The following is an 11,106-nucleotide window of genomic DNA, read 5'->3' on the forward strand; positions in this document are numbered from 1 at the left end:
CCTGATGAGCGTGACTTCATTCAGACAAGCTCACGCAAGCTTTTATATTCTACTGCATTCAGCTTTTCACAATGGACACCGTCATAAAACGTCTGCACAAGAAGTTCAAGATGAGTTTAAGATTCAGGAAAAAAAGGTTCAGAAAGGTTCAGTAAGATTCAGAAGAGTTCAGTAAGATTTAGTAAGTCTGGGAAGGATTCAGTAAGATTCAGAAAGGTTTAGTAAGGTTCACTAAGGTTTATTGAGGTTCAGTAAGGTTCACTGAGGATCAGAAACTTTCAATAAGGTTCTGTGAGGTTCATAAACATTCAGTATGGTTCAGAAAGGTCCAGTAAGGTTCTGCTAGATTCAATAAGGTTCAGAAAGGTTCTGTAAGGTTCAGTAAGATTCAGAAGGGTTCAGAAAGATTTAGTAAGATTCAGAAAGGTTCAGTAAGATAAGGATCACAAACTTTCTGTAAGGTTCTATAAGGTTCAAATGAGTTCAGTAAGTTTGAGTAAGTGTCAGTAAAGTTCAGTAAGGTTCAGAAACTTTCAGTAAGGTTTAGAAGGGTTCAGAAAGGTTCAGTAAGATTAAGAATGGTTCAATAGGGTTCAGTAAGGTTCAGTAAGATTCAGAATGGTTCAGTAAAGTTCAGTAAGATTCAGAATGGTTCAGTAAAGTTCAGTAAGATTCAGAATGGTTCAGTAGGGTTCACTAAGGTTCAGTAAGGCTCAGAAGGGTTCACTAAGGTTCAGGAAGATTCAGAAATCTAATTAAATTTCATAAATGCCACTATAAGGTTAAGTTTTAGGTGTTCCAGAAAAAAAAGAAGTAAAAAGCTGTGTGGTCCTGAGGTGATCACTGACGGCATTCGTTTAAGTACGATGCTGAGTGTGATTGACTCTACAACTCTACATTCTCTGCAAGCACACATGTATCAGCACACTAGAGACAACATTACATACATACACACGCACGCACATACAGTACAACCACTCAAGCACATCCTCAACATCTGTCCTTCCCAGCTTCTGTACCGTATCTTACTCTCACTCTCCCTCTCTCTCCCTCTGGATTATAATAAGGTAAGTTTCTCAGTAGAAATGCCATCCACTGCACATTTGTGCTCGCTCGCCTCCTCCTCTCTCTCCGGGCTAATTGCTCATTTAGGTGAGCTGCTGTGAATAATAAGGCAAAGCAGTGAGGCGGAGTTTTAGCCTGCAGTTCAGTCTGCAGTTCAGGCTGCATCTCAATCACACTCAGCATCGTACTTAAACGAATGCCGTCAGTGATCACCTCAGCACCACACAGCTTTTTACTTCTTTTTTTTCTGGAACACCTAAAACTTAACCTTATAGTGGCATTTATGAAATTTAATTAGATCTAATCTCAATCTATCAAGTCTAATTATCATACGCTGGGGCCATTAATCTAAATATATGCCATAAATCTACTTAATTGTAATTGTCCTTATGGTTGAAGTCACCTTTCTCACTCAGAACCATATTAACAGTGTTAATTTCACAGTCAGTTCAACCTGCCAGAATTGGGTGGTCAGCCTTTGGCTCTGATGGTGTTCTAATTATGTTGATATACATTGGCCACAAGAAATACATAGTGTGTACTTCCATTCAGTAACCATACCTTGTACTTCAACTCAGAGGCCACTTCATTAGAAACACCTACCTTGTACTTCCACTAACTGGCCACATTATTAGAAACACCTACCTTCTACTTCCATCACTGGCCACTTTATTAGAAACACCTACCTTCTACTTCCATCACTGGCCACTTTATTAGAAACACCTACCTTGTACTTCTACTAACTGGACACTTTATTAGAAACACCTACCTTCTACTTCCACTAACTGGCCACTTTATTAGAAACACCCTACCTTGTACTTCCACTAACTGGCCACATTATTAGAAACACCTACCTTATACTTCCATCACTGGCCACTTTATTAGAAACACCTACCTTCTACTTCCATCACTGGCCACTTTATTAGAAACACCTACCTTGTACTTCCACTAACTGGCCACTTTATTAGAAACATCTACCTTGTTCTTCCATCACTGGCCACTTTATTAGAAACACCTACCTTGTATTTCCACTCACTGGCTACTTTATTAGAATAGTAGTTCACTCTCAACCTAGCAGTGACACTGACGTATATAGAAACTCCAGCAGCACAGCTGTGTCTGATACACTCATATCAGTACAACTCAGTGTGCAGAGAGCAGAGAGACTGTGATACAGCACTGCTGCCATCTGCTGGACACTGTTGTGAATGAAGAGGAGGCATAGAATGTCTGCATCACCATGGTAACATTCCATCATCAGCGCTATATTTAGGAGACTAAAATTACATTCTTAGTGCTGAAGAATTTCTTATAATTAATATTTAATTGCACTTCAAAGAGAAGGAAAATTGCCTACATTAAATTTGTACCATTTCTTCTTTCCTTTTCACTCATATTTCACATACATGAGTTTTACTTGCATGAATGTCAATGTAAAGGAAGTGCATTGTGGTCTTCCTCCAAGAAAGTAGTGCTAGGAAAAGCTCTTAGGAAAAAGGTGCCGAAAATGGTTGTTTAAGCACCGCCATGAAAGAAACTCTTAAAGAACCATGTTCTTTGAGATTTGTATGTGTAAAAAATCTTTTAAAGGCTTAAAGAGTCTTCACATAATATAAAGGTTCTACATCAATTTAGTTCTTCCTAGAACCTGTATATCAGATTCTTTGTAATTCATGAAGGTTCTTCACATTCACACATTTCATTTATAAGAATGGTTCTCTAAAAAGCCATTCATTGAAAGGTACTTGAGGGAACCAAAAGTGGTTCTCAGGCCTGGCATCAGTAGCTCATTTACTGGGACAATATCCCATCAACGAATCATCATGCCTTAGGGGAGAGTGGGGCACAAACTAGAAAAGCCTTTAAAAATATGTAAGCTGGAATAATCATATTTTTATGCATGCAACATATACATCTCTGCTACAAACAAACACTTGAACTTTGCTTCTAGCACCTACTGTTCATGCACAATTCCACCCAAAATGACAGGAAGAGCAGAGCTACAGTTTAGCCAATGGGTGGGTTCACTGTAACAGACAGAGGGTCAGTTTAACACCTGCTAGAAAGATCTGATGAATCAGTGCAAAGTTAATTCACTATAATCCCATGTTGTATGAAACAAATAGATTTTGCAGCCAAACTGCATTATATATTATCATCTATATAAGTATGTGTGTCAAACAGCAAATAAAAACATGACTCATCAGTAAAATATGGAACATTGATTCTGAATAACTACAGCTTTACCAACTGTTAATGTCAATTTCATTATTATACTTATTTAACACCAAAACTCATAAGACATAAGCAATGCCCTGACACTAATAACGCACAAGAAAATCTCTGTTTTCAGATGTTTCTCTTTTTCATCTCAAAATCTGTGTAAACATGGAATAAAAAGACTGAATTTACTTAATTAGTCTTTGTTTACTAAGGGTGTCGTAGCTGTAACACTTGATGTGAGCTTGTCAGCTGCTTCAAAACTGTGCTGTGTTGTCGGCAACAAGATGGTGATTAAAGTAATATAAGGTTGGAACAGCTCAGTAACTGAAAAAAAATTTGTTGAAAAAAATGACTTACATGCCCTGGTAACACTCTCTGGCACAGATTTCTTTAAAACACTGATGAATCAAAGCAGTCAGGTAGCTTCTTAGCATGTTTTTTGGTGCTGACCATTTAGATGGTTGTGAAGGCGGGCCTAATGGTTGTAGTCACCAAATTCATGGATCCATATCCAAATGATAACTAGTTAGCTATGCCAAATTATATTAACCAATGGGCTTTCAGGGTACTCACTGACAATTACAACAACAAAAAAAGTGGAGCAGCAGCCTTCAAAGATGCAGCGTGAACCCCCAAGAAAAAGATTTGTTCTACAGCATTCAGTAAAAAGCAATGTGATCCTCCACCTACACAATATTCATGTAGCTTATTGCTTTTATTGTTTAATTAAATTCTATCATGCATCAAAACAGCATTTGTGTCCAGTAAAGCTTCAGTTTCACCCAATTGTTTTTGTGGATGCACTACCCATCATCCCCAGCCTGCCTTGTAGAGACTTTGGACGCCCTACTCATGATTTAGTTCTGCCACCATATCTGGTGTTCCTTCTACAGCATCTCACAAAGAACCTTTTATTTTTAGGAGTGAAATATAGGGTGAATAAAGGTGAAATAGAGGTGTTTCAGTCTCAGTCATCCATCACCACAGAGGAAAGCCAACAAACTGCTAAATAAAAATAGAAGAATGATGGTTTGCCTCATTTTAGAAGCATGGCAGCAACCAGATGCTATTATCAGGAGAGACTAATATAGAATAGAATACTGCTCAAGCGTGATCCTGAACTCCTGCTGCTTTGGTTCCTCTTGCACGAAATTCTGTTTCTAAGGAACCGTCCCTCTGTCTGAGCCCCCCTGTTTCAGTCCCTCTGTTTGAGTCCCTCTGTTCATCTCACTTGTAGATTTGCGCTCTAAATAAGGTGCCACAAAAGGATCCTTGAGTAATACCAAAAACACCCCAATAAGCTACTTCAACAGTTCTTCCTAGAATCTTTACATTCTGTGGAGGTTCTTTAAAATTTAGAAAAGGTTCTTGATGCACTTCATCTTATCTACAAAAATTGAAAAATTGTTCTCTAAACAACCATCCATTAAAAGGTTTTTAGGGAACCAAAAGTAGTTGTTCTATAGCATCAAACAATTTTGTTTTGAATGTTTCATATAGTAACTGAAGCAGTTCTTCCTTTTGAGTCATGGTTAGGGAGTTCTTCTTTATGAGTCTTGGTTCCTTTTAGTGGTTCTTCCTCATGTTCTTAGGGAATTTCTCCTTTGAGTCTTGGTTCCACTCAATGGTTCTTCCTTACACTCTTAGGGAGTTTCTTCTTTATGAGTCTTCGTTCTATTCAGTGGTTCTTCCTACTGCTCTTAGGGAGGTTCTCATTTTCAGTCTTGGTTCCTTTCAGTGGATCTTCTTCATGCTCATAGGGAAGTTCCTTCCTTTTGAATCTTGGTTCTACTCAGTGGTTCTTTCTCATGCTCTTAGGGAGTTTTTCCTTTTGAGTCTTGGTTCCACTTGATGGTTCTTCCTTGTGCTTTTAGGGAGTTTCTCCTTTTGAGTCTTGGTTACACTAAGTGGTTCTTCATCATGCTTTTAGGGAAGTTCTCCCTCTGAGTCTTGGTTCTTCTGTGTGGTTCTTCCTCATATTCTTAGGGAAGATCTCCTTTTGAGTCTTGGTTCCACTCTGTGGTTCTTCCTCATGCTCTTAGGAAGGATCTCCTTTTGAGTCTTGGTTCCACTCTGTGGTTCTTCCTCATGCTCTTAGGAAGGATCTCCTTTTGAGTCTTGGTTCCACTCGGTCGTTCTTTCTAATGCTCTTATGGAGGTTCTCCTTTTGAGTCTTGGTTCCACTTAGTGGTTCCTCCTCATACTTAGTGAGTTCTTCTTTTTGAGTGTTGATTCCTCTCAGTGGTTTGTCCTCATACTCTTAGAGAGTTCTTCCCTTTTAAGTCTTGGTTCCACTCTGTGGTTCTTCTTCATACTCTTAGAGAGTCCTCCTTTTTGAGTCTTGGTTCCATTAAGTGGTTGTTCCTCATGCTCTTAGGGAGTTTCTCCTTTTAAGTCTTGGTTCCCCTCAGTGGTTCTTCCTCATACTCTTAGAGACTTCTCCCTTTTGAGTGTTGGTTCTACTCAGTGGTTCTTCCTCATGCTCTTAGGCATTTTTTCTAACACTGTCACCCTCAGAGAAGATCATTAGCTCAATGTATCCACATTTCTAGAAAGCCTTACTTCTGTACATTAGGTGGTAATGTTTACAAGGCTGCACAATGGAGGATAAAATAGATTAGCAATAGATTTTTAGCTTAATGGAGTACTAGTAAGTTTGTATGTTACTTCTTTAGAAGAGCAAATGCACTTATCTGTTCTCCAGCAGTTGTGAGAATATAACTTATTAAGTAAATGCAAACTGAACAGTCAGTTAACCCTCATAATGTATACTGTACAGTGTAAAAAGTGGCTCGTCAGATCTACTTAAAAAATTACTTCATGTGGTAACAAGCAGGTGAACTAGTTTTATTCAACTTAAGATACTACATTGATTGAAAGAATTATTCATTCAAAGTATTTATTTAGGTTGAATAAAACTAGTTAATTTACTTGTTACCACATGAAGTATGTTTTTAGGTAGATCTGACGAGCCACTTTCTACAGTGTAGACTCACTTCTTAAAGAATCAAAAAATGTACTTTGTTTTATCACCTTGCATTTGGAATCGGTGATATGTTTCAGAAGTACTCAAGAAAATTATACATATCCTCTGCTCATGAAAATCTAGAAAATGAAATTATTGTTGTTATTTATTACAGTTACAGCATTGGGATCTCTGCGACCTCAAACAATGAAGACGTAATTACTATGAAATCTGAGGGTTGACAGAGCACTAAAAGTCCTTAAATTACTATTCAACAGTAACTAAGCCTTAAAAGTCAATTAATATATTAATTATAGTACACACACACACACACACACACACACACACACACACACATTTTCTAAACCACTTATCCTTCTGGGTCGTTGGGGGTGCTGGAGCCTATCCTAGCAGTCATTGGGCGGAAGGCAGGAAACACCTTGGACAGGTCGCCAGTCCATCACAGGGCATTAATTATAGCATATCAACTTATTTACAGCATAATATGTTATTAATTTGCAAGGCTTGATGTAAAGCTGTCTTTTAAATTGAACTTAGCACCATTTCCAAGCACACTGAAGCCTGAATCTCAGCTGTAGTTGGCCCTACTGACAGGATGGCCTTTCCAGCAGGTGTCAAATCAGGACAAAGGGAAAAATAACCTTGAAGGTTCATGAAGAACATGGAGCTTTCTCATTTACACACAGTTACTGAGTGGGGGGGGATGTGGTGACATGCTGCACCACTGGAGTTAAGTGCCTTTGCTCAAGGGCAAACATTAAATGAGCCAAAACCTTAAAATTATGCTCCTCTCTACAAGCTCTATTTCCCCATGGCGCACAGCCTGGTTTGAAACCTGCAATCCCCTGGTCACTCGGCAGGAGCCTGAAAACACGGAGCTCCCTGCCAGCCCTGCATTTTGCACAAATGGCTCTGTGAAAGTGAAGAGTGCATTTTGACTCAAGAGTGCAGACTTAAACTAATACTCTGGCAACTTCCCACTGGCTCCTATCAGTGGCACAGGTTTCATTTCAACTTTGGGGGACACACATTGCTCACACCGCCTGACCCATCACAGTTACACTTTGCCTTAAGCCCTGTTCTAATGGGATTAAACGTGCATGGGTTTCTGGGGGCCACTTCCTCTTTTACAGGTGCTCCCCTGGGATTTTATTGCTGTTTTTCTCCCTCCTCCACTGACAAAACTGCTGTTTTTTTTTTTTACCAAACTTAGCTCTACTTTGATCATTTCGGTCCTGTTAAGATTCAAATCTCTGTGTTTTTCGAGGCATATTTTGCCTCACGTTGGGAAAAAAACAGTGCTACTCACCACTTTTGGTTTCCTAGAGTGCTTTTCCCCAGATATCAAACACTTTTCGAATCATAAAAAACGGCTTTTGAAGAATCACTCAACCATTTACTTAGTCTGGGGAGTAATACTACAACTCCACATGCTACCTGGGATAGCATCAGGAGGAGAGAGAAAATATAATCAATGAGGAAAGCAAGATCGCACAAGCTCATTAAAGGGGCACATACATGTATAAAGCATTTCTTTGTAAGCACAATATCACCAAGTCTTTACAACCTTGTTTCCAAAAAAAGTTGGGACACTGTGTAAAATAAAAACAAAATGCAAAGATGCGCATGACATTTAAAACCCTATATTACATTGAAAATAGTACAAAGACAACATATCAAATGCTGAAACTGAGAAATTTATTATTTCTTTAAAAATATATGCTCATTTTGAATTTGATGCCAGTAGCACGTTTCAAAACAGTTGGGACGGGGCAACAAAAGACAAAAAAACACCTAGTGGATGATTGGGTATATAAAGAGCATCCAAGAGAGGTTGAGTCTTTCAAAAGTAATGATGGGGAGGGTTTCACCACTCTGTGAAAGACTGCTCAGGAAATATTGCAACAATTCAAGGATAATGTTTCTTACTATACAGTATCAAAGAACTTGAGGGATTTATCATCTACAGTACATAATATCATCAAAAGATTAAGAAAATCCAGAGAAACCTCTGTATGCAAGGGACAAGGCTGAAAACCAGTACTGGATAGCTGTGATCTTCAGGCCCTCAGGCAGCACTGCGTTAAAAACATATATGATTCTGTAGTGGAAATCACTGCATGGGCTCAGTAACACTTCTGAAAACCACTGTCTATGAACACAGTTCCACAAATGCAAGGTAAGACCATATAAGGCAGAAACCATATATGAACAGGATCTAGAAACACTGCCACCTTCTCTGAGCCTGAGCTTATTTAAGATGGACTAAGGTAAAGTGGAAAAGGTCCTGTGGTCCACCAAATAAAAATCTGAAACAGTTTCCTGCATTCTGCAGGAGAGGGACCATCTGGCATGTTATCAGCACATAGTTCAAAAGCCAGTAACTGTGATGGTATGGGGAGCATTAGTGCACATGGCATGGGTGACCCCATTAATGCTGATCAATATATACAGGTTTTGGAGCAACATGTGCTGCCATCTAGGTGACATCTTTTTCAGGGCAGGCCTTGCATACTTCAGCAAGACAATGTCAAACCACAGGTTTATGCCAATGTATGGACATATATATTTAAATGCTATAAAATGACACAAGGTCTTTTCTGAAGTGGGCCTTGAACACTGATCTCCCATATAAGGAACCTTAAGTCTTCACCACCAATCACAACACACTATTACGCGATGATGGGGGGGAGGAGCAATAACCTCTCTGTCATAGAGACACAGGGACAGAGAGCTCATTGCTCTGCCTCCCCGTCACTGCCCCAGCTCCGCAGCTTGTCCACCAGGGTCGAACGTAGGGTGTAGTTTAGCAGCCTCGCTGGAGAACAGGAGGTGGGGTCTGGGTGGCAGAGTTTGGGACTAATGTCCCGGCTTTGTGCCTGTTGTCCCCACTTTACACTTGTGAAAATTAACAAAACAGAATTTGACTAGGGACGCCCACTTACTTTATCAGTGGTTCTAGCCAATAGGCAGACCATAATGTAACATATTTCAGTGCAACACGGTAGCTGAGCACCACTCCATTATTAGGGAGAGAGAGAGGTCCATTTATTGGTTCATATTGGTTTCTCCACCCACTGGTGCACTGTGACATCATCAAAAAATCAAAAGATGTTTTAGAGGCGGTTCACAAGTTACTACACTTTGATGGAAGATTACAAATAAGCAAGAGTGTAGTCTTTTAAATGATATGATATTGCGGTGTCCACGTGGGGTGTGGCCATGCAAAGTGGCTCACAGGAGGTGCCACATTCCTGGTGTGAAAAGGACAACTACTGTAGTTGATGTTATTGCTGTGTGGTTTGGTTTGCAGCTATTAGTGAACCTGTGACCTAGGAGAGTGGTCTTACAGTGTGTTAGAAGTATCTACCCACCTTGTGTGCCATGTCCTCCCATGCTACTCCTTCCGTGTTTTTTGTCTTGGGGTTGCGCTGAGCTGGGTGTGCTGCTGTCTCTTCAACTTCTTGAGACCACCGGTGGTTCCAAAACTTTCATATTTCATAAGATACATTCAAAAGGTGGGTGTCGAGTGAGAGCTGTAACAGTCTTCTTTCCAGTCAAATAGATGGGTAATGTAATTTTAAACCCTTATAATAGAAAAGGCTGAACTCACAATTTGTCTACTGAAAGTTGACCCATTTTCCACAAATCTGGGCTATAAACTATAAACAGATGGTGTCTTTTTAGTGATCTGCTCTGTAAAAATTACTTTTATGAAATAATACAAAGAGCGTCTACGATTTTTGGCTTTCAGTAGTAAATAGTAAGCATATAGCAATATGTGTATGATAATAAAACACATGTTCATTTGAGGGGAGCTTTAAAAAAATAAATAAATAAAATAAAAATTACGATTTGGTCATGTAAATTCAAATGGAAAAACCAAAATATATCCTGGAGAATAAGAGGTTAAAAAAATAATAATAATAATAAAGAGAATTTGCCCGTACACACCATGCTGTCCAGTTCTTCTTCTGTGCTTAATATGGCCAGCAACATAAAAGAAAAAAATAGGTCTGTTTTTGATTTCAGGTTGACTTTATGATGATTGATTCCAAACTTTTGAACTGTAATGTAACTCCATCAGTCAGGCTCCTGTAGGTGAAAGTTGTTCATTGCCTGTCGCTCAGCCACACCGCTTCACTGATGAATGCAAATCGTTGTTTTGTAACGTGCTTGCCTACACTTAGCCCCCGGGATGTGTTCGCTGTTATGAATGCTAAATGAACGAATGCTTCAGTATGAACAGAAACCGGCCAGAGGGAATGTTAAATTATTTCTGTTTCATTTCTGCACAGTGCTCACATATGAGACGATATTTGGCATGTGCCTATTGCTCACCGTGCATGTCCCTGAGGGAGAGGCATCATCTGTATATACCTCTCAATAATATCCCCACTGAATATATTCAATATGTCCAGTATACTCAATATAGAGTGACAGTGTATTAAAGGTCATGGTATGTGTACATGACCTCTTGTATTTTACGTATTTTATGTGTTAAAATAATAAAACATGGTATTATTGGTTAATATTATTTTGCCCTGCCCACTGGTGCATGGTGATGTAATCTAAAATTAGAAGACCTTTAGAGGCAGCAAATGTCTTTGCATTTTAATGGAAGATTACAAGAAAATAAGAAACATAAGTCTGTTAAATGATATGATATGATGATTCTGATCCTTTAGCATTTGTGGAAAAGCTCCTGTTGCTGGAACACAGCTCCTCAGACATCTTGGTTGTCGCCATGCCAACAGAAGAGGCAACTGTGATTGGGTCAGTGAGTTTTTGCCACTGGCGAAAACATGATACCATCAGCTATACATGTGCTC

Source organism: Colossoma macropomum, unplaced genomic scaffold, assembly GCF_904425465.1.
Source record: "Colossoma macropomum unplaced genomic scaffold, Colossoma_macropomum, whole genome shotgun sequence".
NCBI lineage: Eukaryota > Metazoa > Chordata > Actinopteri > Characiformes > Serrasalmidae > Colossoma > Colossoma macropomum.